Source organism: Arvicola amphibius, chromosome 1 (assembly GCF_903992535.2).
Source record: "Arvicola amphibius chromosome 1, mArvAmp1.2, whole genome shotgun sequence".
NCBI lineage: Eukaryota > Metazoa > Chordata > Mammalia > Rodentia > Cricetidae > Arvicola > Arvicola amphibius.
In genome coordinates this window covers 31,147,250-31,158,863 of record NC_052047.1, presented here as the reverse complement: position 1 = coordinate 31,158,863, position 11,614 = coordinate 31,147,250, and positions in this window count along the sequence as shown.

The following is an 11,614-nucleotide window of genomic DNA, read 5'->3' as shown; positions in this document are numbered from 1 at the left end:
AGCACAGAGGAGTTAGTTATGTCAAGAAAGCAACTCTAAACTCTCTAAAATGGTTCTGTTAAAATGAAACACTTGAGTGAGCCGTCACTTTAGATTTAAGAGGTAGCACATGCCATATCGCCAGGGTTGTCTACAGCATGTCAAGGGCTACATCAGTCTTTCTGTGAAGGTGCTGTGGATGTGAGGCCACCTCCTCTGCTGGCACCCCTTGTGACCACTGTGCTGAGAGCCTCCACATATGTGGGCTGTTAAGATTCCAGCCAGCACTCCTTAATTAAAAAAGCACATAAGTCAACCAGGCCCTTGTCAAACAATTGATTTTTAACATTCAGTCTGCTACACTTTGGTTTTTTTTTTTAAGTAGCTTTATAATTTACGTGCCATGCAACCTATCATTTCTAAAATAGTTTGGCAAGACTATGTAAATTTATACACTAATGCAATCAAAATTCTGTAGACTAGGCCGGGCTGAGGTAGTGTATATCTTTAATCCCAGCACTCAAGAGGCAGAGGCAGATGGATCTCTGAGTTCGGGGCCAGCCTAGTCTAAAAGAGCTAGTTCTAGGATAGGCTCCAAAGCTACAGAGAAACTCTGTCTCAAAAAGCCAAATAAATAAATAAATTTCAGTTAACTGCTGTCTCTGTGTCCTTAAGTATGCTGAAGGACTTGAAAGACTTTTAGAATGAGTTAGATATAACCAGACACATCTGTAATCCTAGAACTTTGAAAGTATAGATAGCAGGATCAACACCACTGGAGACCTTGTCTCAAAATTAGGAACAATGGTTAGATCCTTTTCTCCAGATCAACATATTAGGTATTTGTTACTGCAAAATACCCTTTGTTCTTTCCAGGTAAGTCCGTGTTGATGTGCATTGATTTGGACACAGATTTTCAGAAAAAAAAATGAAAATGTTGACAATAAATATGAGTCTTTCCTTAGAAGCCTGGTCAACCTAGGCCAATGAGGTCACAGTGGTGGCAACAGCAGCGCCACCACCAGAGGCCTTGAGGTGACAATGGTAGTTTTCTGATCCCTGGGATTTGTTCCTATTGTTTATTTTACCAAGAATCCTCTTACAGCGCTTGCTGTGCACACACATTAGCCTAATGAAGTCAGACATAATTCCCAGAGAATTTCAATCGATGACTCACCTGGGTTTCTGTCGCTCTTCGAATGAATTTTTATTGTTGTCTTTATTTGCATTGCGGCATGAATATTTTGCCATCCCGTTGTTTTCACATCCCCTTGTATAGCAGAGACTGTGCCATGCTCATTTCAGTAATAAGACAGTGTCTGGCAGAAAGTGGTTTCCCAGAAAGTGCTTGCTGAATCCAGAAACAGAAGAATTGATTTAATAAAAGGAAACTCAGAGAATCTTAGGCTGTTTTTCAGACCACTGCAAATTAGCATCAACCAAGGAGTTGTGAAATCCTTATGAGTAGTTCATCTCTGGACAAATGAATTTCTGTGTATGGAACCGGGCAGTAGGTTTTTACATTCTCCAGCTGATATTTAGTGAGTGGTTGGAATTGAAAACACAGTCTTAGTGGAAGGAGAGAATCAACTCTTTCAAGTTGTCCTATGATCTCCATGGTATAAATATTCACATACACACACACACACACACACACACAGTTTAAATTACCGATCCCGTTGACTTCTTTCTGATACCCATTTGAAGAATGATTGTGAAATAAGCATGTTAATTTCAGGCAGAAAATTGAAAGTATCAAAATAAATTATTATTTTGTAAAAAGTAAAAATGTCACTGGACAAGATTAAGTAGCCAAAGCAACCTGATCAATAGCGGAGGGAGGCTGGAACTCAGTGAAAACTCAGTTCTACTGAAGTGAAGGCCAGGAGCTCTGCTGGAGTTAGGAGAACAGAGGCCATTTGTGTTTACTAATCGACTTCACCGTAAAGAAACGTCCGTCTGCTTTCTCATGCCACTGTGACAAGAAGCAATCGGGTGACTTAGGACAATGTTAAGGCCCACAGAGCTGCTATCTCCAGTGACAAAATTTCAGACATGGCTGGGAGACACGTTTAATTGTAAAACTGATGTGAGACCTTGTTTACATCTCTAAGGGGCATGGAAAATATAATTATATGTTTGGTAAAGACGCTCGACAAAAATGAAGGCTGGAGGCCAGAGGCAACGGAAGTCAGGCCAGAGAAGATTAAGGAAATGTGATCAAAAGTCAAGTGAATAGGTAATTACAAGGCATGGCGAGTGGTCTGGCTGCCCTGAAAGGCTGCAAGGGAAATGCCACAGTGATCAACTTTAGCAGCCAAGTGAGGTCCTTGAGACAACTGGAAAGGAAAGCTGGAAAAAAAAAAAAAAAAAAGCCACTTCCAGAGATGAAAACAAAAAGGGGGGGGGGGGGTCAGATTTGTGTGCCTGCCCTGCTATACATGAAAAAATGAGAAAGGAAACTTCTTTCATGTTCTCTCTTTTTAAAGACTTATGTATTTATTATGTATACAGGGGTCTTCCTGCATGTATGCCTTCAGGCCAGAAGAGAGCACCAGATCTCCTTACTGATCTTTGTGAGCCACCATGTGGTTACTGGGAATTGAACTCAGGACCTCTGGAAGAGTCGTCAGTTCTCTTAACCTCTGAGCCATCTCTCCAGCCCCTTCCATGTTCTCTTACTCATTGAAATGAACCTCCACCACCTGGTCCATGTCTCCAATCTGTACTGATTGTGGGGAACTGCCCACAGTGGCCATGCTCTGCTGGCCTGAGGAATCCTTCTAGATGCTTGGTATATTGGTGAGAAGCATTCTAATGTAACGCCCTTTCTTTCCTCAGAAGTCTGGTATTTCGGTACAGGGAGAAGAGTCTGTACTTTTACAGAATTAACCGATGTGATAGAGATGGCCTTCTGTAGATGTGTTGCTTTTATTGGCCAGTAAATAAAGCTGTCTTGGCCTATGGCAGGGTAGAGTATAACCAGGCTGGAAGATATATGTATATAGGCAGAATCAGAGAGATGCCATGTAGCTGCCAAAGAAGAAGGACATGCCAGTACTGTACCGATAAGCCACAGCTTCTTGGCAATATACAGATTAGTGGAAATGGGTTAATTTAAGATGTAAGAATTAGCCAATAAGAAGCCTGAGATAAACTAGGTGGTGGTCAGTAAAATTTTAAGTCAAGGTTTAAAGCCAAGAACGAGGAAACTTCTCCTCACAGAGTCATCATGGATGTTTAAATGTGTATGACATATTTTCCAAGACAGCCCCTCTGTTGACATTTTTGCAAATTATAGAGCAGAACAGGAAGAAACAACTGGGTCTTATAGTTACAAGCAATTAGCTTTTTTTCTTTCTTTTTCTTTTTCTTTTTTCTTTTCTTTTTTTTAATTTTTGTTTTGTTGTTGTTGTTGTTGTTGTTGTTGTTTTTGTAAGGCATCTGACCCAACAGCTCAGGGACTAAGGTCTTCAGACATTGCTGTTACCAGAAGTCAAGTCTAACTCAGACTTGAGCATTGACTGTGACATCAGCATCTTCAGAACCTAAGCTGAGAAAGCCAAGCATAAATCTCCTGGTGTTCTTAATAGTAAACAAAGCTACCTATCTGTCATGCCCAGGTGTGTAGACAGGATCCTGACTAAAAGTTACCACAGGTATTAAGTGTTAAAAATTACACAAAAGCACAGTAATCATTTGTCTTGGTCTTTTGCTTAATGCCATGATAAAAAAAAAAAAATTGCCTAACAAAAGCAAGTTACAAGACAAAGTGTTTACTTCAGCTCAAAGTTCAAAATTATAGTCAAGGAAATCAAGGCGGCAGGGGCATGACGGAACTAGTCACATAACACGTACAAGCAGAAACAGAAAGCAAGAAATACTAGTCCTCAGCCTGCTTTCGCCATGTTTGATCACCTAGGATTTCTACCCAGGGAATGATCCTGCTCACAGTTAAGGTGGTATTCCCATGTCCTGAATGAAGATAATCACCCACTGGTGTGCCTGGGAGTTTATCTCCTAGGTGTCTCTTGATCTCATCAAGTTGAGAATTGAGATTAACCATCCAACCATTGTAAATTCACTTCTGTTCATTCAAAAGAAATTAAAAGAGATTTAGCACAAACTATAAATAAAGAACTTAAGGAAGGTCAGCCTCTATCTTAGCACTCGTTAAAGGCTAGTTTGATAAAACTGTATTGAAGAGACATTTTTCTAAAATTCTCATAAAGGCCATCTACTAATGACAGGAGTAGATTCATTTGCAAACGAGATTAGGGAGGACCTCTCAGAAATCATCTTCCTAGAGTATATGGTGCACATCACTGATAGCCTCATAATAAAAGAGTCTTAAGAAAGTAGAAAATATAGAAGGCCTCTCATTAGGCTCCTTTAACCATGACCTTCTCGAGAGTAATGTTATATCCTGGATGAATTTAAATAAGTATTTAGAGGCAGAATCAATGTAAGTATGTGTTAGGCAAAGCGGTATCAGGCTTAGAGCTACCATCAGACTTAGGACTGGTAGGTATCCTCTTTCTCAGCTCTGCTTGTCCAGCAATTGAAGGCAACTGTTGAAAGTATATTCTAGATTCTACCCTTTAGGTTACAATGACCAGTAAATGCCCTGAATTTGTAACTGGGGACTTTTAAACCTTCTTTGAGAACAAGGGAGGAAGATAGTGTGGACAAGGGCTTCTCTGAGCCTCTCTCTGTTTCTCCTTCTCTCTCTCTCTCTCTCTCTCTCTCTGTATTATTGTACAACTGTAAAGTTGCTTTTATGGTTCTTGACCTGGAAACCCTGGATTCCAGACTGTAACATTAGAGCATGTAAGATGTTGGTTCTGTTTTTATTTTAATGTATATTTGTAGTTTGAAGAAAAACCCATGTCTAATGGTTAACTGTATGTGTCAGCAGGCAGGCCACAGCCCCAGTTCTTTTGTCTTGTTAAACATTATTCTAGACATTTGGGTGAAAGCATTTTTCTTTTTAGACTAGACTAAGATTTTTTGTTTGTTTGTTTTGGTTTTTGGTTTTTTTCAAGACAGGGTTTTTCTGTGTAACAGTCTTGAGTGTCCTGGAACTCTCTTTGTAGATCAGACTGGCCTTAAACTCACTGAGATCCACCTGCCTCTGCCTCCTGAGTGCTGCAATTAAAAGCATGGTTTTAAATCATAACCGCCTGGCTAGGTTATGATTTTGATCATAGACAGACATGGCGGCACATGCCTTTAATCCCAGCACCTGGAGGCAGAGTTGGGCAATCTCTGTGAATTTGAGGCCACCCTGATTTATATAGTGAGTTCCTGACAGCCAGAGCTACATAGTGAGACCTTGTCTCAAAAAAAAAATACCCAAGATTTTGATCTCACAATTTTTAAATAAAGTAGATGACTCAGCATATAATGTCCATACGCCATATCTTCTGAGTAGCAGGTCTCACCTGGAAGTGTGTCTGTGCACCACATCTGCCCAGTAGCAGGTCTCACTTGGAAGTCTCTTTTGTACTCAAGTATCTGGATTACTCAGTGCTTTTGGGTTTACTACAAGCCTGGCCACCGTCTCCTTTAGAACCTTAAAAGTCTACTTAGCCAGCGTTCTCACCTTTGTTTTTCCACCAGGTCATTCCTGTTCATGTGTTAAGCATCACTTGATTAGTATAGGATTTCTTTTTTTTTTCAGAATTTATTAAATGGTCTATTTTTTTCTTTTTTTTCATTTTTTACCTTACTTTAATTTATTATATTTTTCTCTCATTTTTTTATTAAAAATTTCCATCTCCTCCCCTCCTCCTCCCCCTTGCCTCCCTTCCCTTCCACCTATACCACCACTCCCTCCCTCTATAGGCCAGAGAGCCATCAGGGTTCCCTTCACTATGTTAATTCCAAGGTTCTCCCAACTCCCCCCAGGTCCAGGAAGATGAGCAACCAAACTGACAAGGCTCACACAGAGCCTGTCCATGCTGTAGAGTCCAATCCCATCACCATTGTCCTTGGTTTCTCAGTCATTCTCCACCGTCAGCCACATTCAGAGAGACCGGTTTGGTCACATGTTCCATCAGTCCCATTCCAACTGGACTTGGTGATCTCCCGTTAATTCTGTCCCACTGTCTCAATGGGTGAACGCACCCCTCACGGTCCTGACTTCCTTGCTCATGATCTCCCTCCTTTTGCTCTTCATCAGGACCTTGGGAGCTCAGTCCGGTGCTCCAATGTGGGACTCTGTCTCTATCTCCATCCATCGCCAGGTGAAGGTTCTATGGTGATCCTTTGCTGGAGAGGTTGTGGAGTAAGGGGTACACTCATCCATTGCTGGTAGGAATGCAAACTTGTGCAACTTTGGAAAGCAGTGTGGCGGTTTCTCAGGAAATTCAGGATCAACCTACCCCAGGACCCAGCAATTCCACTCTTGGGAATATACCCAAGAGATGCCCTATCATATTACAAAAGCATTTGTTCAACTATGTTCATAGCAACATTATTTGTAATAGCCAGAACCTGGAAACAACCTAGATGCCCTTCAGTGGAAGAATGGATGAAGAAAGTGTGGAATATATACACTTTAGAGTTCTACTCAGTGGTAAAAAAAACAATGACATCTTGAATTTTGCATGCAAATGGATGGAAACAGAAAACACCATCCTGAGTGAGGTAACCCAGGCCCAAAAAGATGAACTTGGGATGTACTCACTCATAATTGGTTTCTAGCCATAAATAAAGGACATCGAGCCTATAATGCGTGATCCTAGAGAAGCTAAATAAGAAGGTGAATCCAAAGAAAAACATATAGTTATCCTCCTGGATATTGGAAGTAGACAAGATTGCCGGGCAAAAAATGGGAACTTGGGGTGGGGTAGAATGGGGGTAAGGGGTGATGGGGAGAGAAAAGTGTGAAGTGGAGGATGGGAAGAGCTTGGGGGAATAGGATGGTTGGGATATAGGAAGGGTGGATATGGGAACAGGGAAATATATATCTTAATTAAGGGAGCCATTCTAGGGTTGGCAGAGACTTGACTCTAGAGGGGTTCCCAGGCGTCCAGGAAGATGCCCCCAGATAGTTCCTTGGGCAGCTGAGGAGAGGGAGCCAGAAATGGCCAGATCCTATTGCCATGCTCATGAATATCTTGCGTATCACCATAGTATAGGATTTCTATACTAAACCCTTCATTAAATGTTTGCTGCCTCTACCCCTCTTCCATCCCTTTCCTCCTACAGTCCCACGACGTTGATTGTTATTTCAGTCCTAAATGGGTGCTCTGTTAGCATCTCACAAGTGGGTGCTGGGGTGTAGTTTAGCAAAGAGAGTGAAGGACTCTCAAAAGACAACCACTCTATAGAATCATCCTGCCCTTCGTGATGAGGGAAGGATGTTAGGAGACCGACCAATCCTATGTGGCATTTTCTTTCTTTCATCTCAGATTGTTTTTATTTTTAGCTGGTGTCTCCCTCTATAGCCCACTCTTCCCTCAAACCAGTATTTAGTTCTTCTGGCCCCAACTCACAGCAACCATGTCTTAGCATGGGTCTAAACACACCATCAGCTTCTGCTGCCCCACCAGTTTACTTAGCCAGCCGTGAGGCCCAACTCTGGGCTCAGCAAGACTTGAAAGGGAAATCTGTAGACAAAGAGAAGGTGCCTTGTGCAGGAGGTGCTAGGGCAACGTTGCATCCAGAAAGAAGGTGAGGTGGAAGTGGTTGAAAATACATTGTTGGGAAAAAAATGTGGGAATTCTTAGCCTTGAGACTTAACTAAATTAATGAAAATGAATGTAGAAGATCTTGGGGGAATCCCTTAAGACTGAGGGGCAAAACCAATAAATTTTCATTCATTCATTTATTCATCCCGCATGTATATGTGCGTCTGGGTGTGTCTGCATGTGTCGGGATACACAGCTGGGCCTGCGTGTTTGTACAAGTATGTGCACATGCAACTGGAGACCCAAGGTCAGAACTTTTTTTTTTTCAGTCACTCTCCATCTTATTGATTGAGGCAAGGTCTCTCGCTTGAACCCACCTGCACATCTGGTCCAGCTAGCCAGCCTGCTCCTAGGATTCCCTCCCTATCTTTGCCTTCTGGATCCCCTACCTGACATTTTGAATGCCTGTCCCCAGGGTTGTGCAAAAAACACTTTAACTACTGTGCCATCTCTCCAACCCTTCTCCTCCTCCTCCTTCCTTTTTTAATTAAATAGAAATTTCCAGCCTCTCTTTAAAAACAGAAAGAAAAGCTAAGAAAAAGCACAACAAATCCACAAGGAAGTTGCAGGAAGTAGTCATCAAAGCCAGTGATGATAACAAACTCCTTTTGACAAGTAATAATAGACACTGGCCTATAAAGACAGTTGAAGAGCAAAAAGGGGCATGAAAGCCAATGAAGCGATTAAGGAACCGGTGTGTTTAAAATGTGCTGGGTAAAGCTAGGGTGAGTGATAATGAGAGAGAAAAGACGTCTTCCCTTGCTTGACCAAAAAGACAACGCTGCTCTGTTTGGCCTCTACCCATCCCTCTCTCTTTCGTGCTCACATTTTTTGCCTTCCTACTTTTTCTTTTTTACTCTTACCTTTCTATCCTTCTTTCCTTCCTTCTCCTTCATTCCATCCTTCTTTCCTTCCTTCCTTTCTTTCCTTCTACCTTAAAATAATATATAGAGAGAATACATATATTCCCTCCCAAGTGTCTGTCAGCTGGTCGGAGTAATTTTGTGGTGGAGGAAGGATTCGAAGAGAAACCATAATGAGGGTCAGAAAGCCACAGTGAGACAAGAACTGGTAGACAAGAGTATTAACTTCACAGAGAAATGAAACTGCTTTCTCTAAAGAAGAGGAGACGGTTTACATATAATGTGAGACTGGAGAGAGGGAGAATGAATGGAATGCTCACTCCAGGTGCTGGACTCCAGAATCAGCTGCAGAGAGAGGAAGTGGTAAGGCTGAGCACAGACAGCAGCGGGCCAGGCGCCTGGTGGCTGTTCACTCCTTCGTATCTGTGGGAACAGGGATCCTGGGTGCAGTAAGGAATCCTAGAAATAAACCGAAAGATTCCTCATTGAAATCATGCATTCCACTGAGCTAGCTAAACTTTCCAGGGGAAACAACCATTTGCAGGAAATTCTCTGCAACGGGGCCTGGCTGTACAATAGGAAGAAGCAAATGATCCCATCACAGGGCTACAGGGCCTGGCAATAAAACAGAAGAAAGCCACTTCTTGAGCCTCTCCCTGGCTGACAGTAGTATAGACATACAGTAGGGAAGGAGACTCTAGAAAGGAGGCCAAGATCAGGTAGCAACAGAGCCAAAATTGCCAGTCAGCAATGCAGAATTGAGCCAAACCAAAGACAGCTCCATCAAAACAAAGGTTCTGATATCTGAAAAGACCTCTACACTACCAGAAATTTGAATATAACAAAGACATCCGACATACAATAGCTCTTCAGGCACAGAATGTTTCAGCTCATCTAAGACACTCTTACCCCTATTTGCTGGTGTTGGTTCAGCAGGTTCACCTTACATATCCCACTGTATCCAGAAAGTTTGCCTGTTTTCCTTTAGCCAAGTTGCTTTCATAGTACTTGAACTTCCATCCTGGTGAGTTTATCATACCACCTCACAGCTGTCTGGTCATTGCTCTTCTCTAAACCTAGACCACAAGTTCAGAATATTGAGGACTTTGGTCACATTACATAACTAGCAGCCAACCAATTAGCAATCGATCAACCTGTGTTTTTGCATAAATATATGAATTCTCTGCATTCCTTTCTGCATGGCAAGAACAAGAGAGAGAGATAATAAGATACCAGGATGCCCACAGCACCCAGAGAGGGAGATGTCCTAAATTAGGGACACAAGGACAAGAATTACAATGTTTAGGACCCATGAGATGGACCAATGGGCAAAGGGGTTTGCTGTCAACCCTGAAGAAGTGACTTTGATTCTGGGATCACACAATGAAAGAATGAACTGTCAGCATCTGCACTAATGGAAAAAAATGCTTCCAAGTGACTGGCAGAAATTTAAAGCAATACAATACCTGCACTTCTGAGTCATCAGACTAGATATCCCTAAAAGTCACTGCCCAGAAGATGCCATCAAAATAATGCACAATTATAATGTCACTCCATGCTCCAGGATACAAGGCAAATCCTACAGCTCTCTCAAATAAAAATGCAGAAAGACCAGACACATGTAATGTTTTACAAGCATCTTGCAGAAAAGAGGAAGATCACCCAACTGCCATATTAAAAGGAAATCTAATAATATCTATCAATTTGACTTTAACCACAGGGTAGCGGTTTTTGAAACAGCACAGTTGTCATTAGTTTAACTTCTGGAGATGATGCGTTAAACATATGAAGTTTCTTATGGACTCATAACCCCTCCTAGCCACTAGTTTAAAAGACGAGGAGGTTAAGATCTGAACTCCAGGTATCTGCAGGATTATTTCTAAGAGCTGCACAAGATGATGACATCGTGTGATTATTCCATCTACATCTGAAGAAGCCAATAAAGTCTTAGCCCAATCACCTTTGAAGATTTTTTTCTAACAGTATATTGTAGACAGAGATTTCTCATTCATTTCCCAACTGCTCATACCCGAATAATCACACAGAAACTATGTTAATTACAGCACTGTTCAATCAATGAGCCAGATATATTTCTAGCTAGCTCTTACAACTTGAATTAATCTATGTATCAGCATAAGGTTGTGGCTTACTGTTAAGGATCTAGCATCTGTCTCCTTCAGTCTTCCTACATGGCATCTCTATGACTCTGCCTATTCTCTCCATATATGTCTTTCAGCCATGCTATATTCTGCCCTAGTATAGGCAAAAGCAGCTTCTTTATTAACCAATGGTAATAAAACATATTCATAGCATACAGTGGGAAATCCCATGTCATCTCCCCTTTTCTGTCTAAATAAAAAGTAAAGTTTTAACTTTAATATAGTAAAATTATATGTAACAAAACAGGTTCAAACAAGAATTGCAGTCACAATATTTAGTCTATTTGTATCTGGCAAAATTAAAGAAAATAAACTATCATCTATTTTATCTTTGTGAGTATAAAGTTTCGTATCTAATTTATCTTTTATTATAACTAAGGAAAACTATAACTATCTGTCTTCAAATCTTCAAAGACCCAGAAGGATATAATATTACCTAAGTAAACAGGAAGTACATTGTAAGCAAGTTCCAAAACTTTAGAATTGACAGAGACATCTTGCTGCCTGAACAGTTACCCAAAGTTCTTCTGTAATGTTGGGGCATCCATCTTCAGCCTACAGGCCCATAGTATCTGGCAGACTTTTCCATGACGCAGGAAATTTGATGATCTGTTCTGCCTTGTAATGTCAAAGTTCATTAATTACTTTCTTCTGTGTTCTTCAGAATGTCTGACAGACTCTTTCATGAAGCAGGGACTCTGAAGGACTGTCTCACCTTTAGGCAAGTTCAGCAGTCATTTTTCTGTGGGCCCTGCATGTTCAGTTTAGGCAGCATAATATCAAGCAGTTCAGGCAAGAACAGTTTCTTGTCCAAATGGCTAACAAACTCCATAAGTATCCTCTTCGATGTCCATCAGTCTCTTGAAGTAGATTGGTGCTGCCAGGAACAGGTGTGTCTCACTGTCATAAAAAGCCT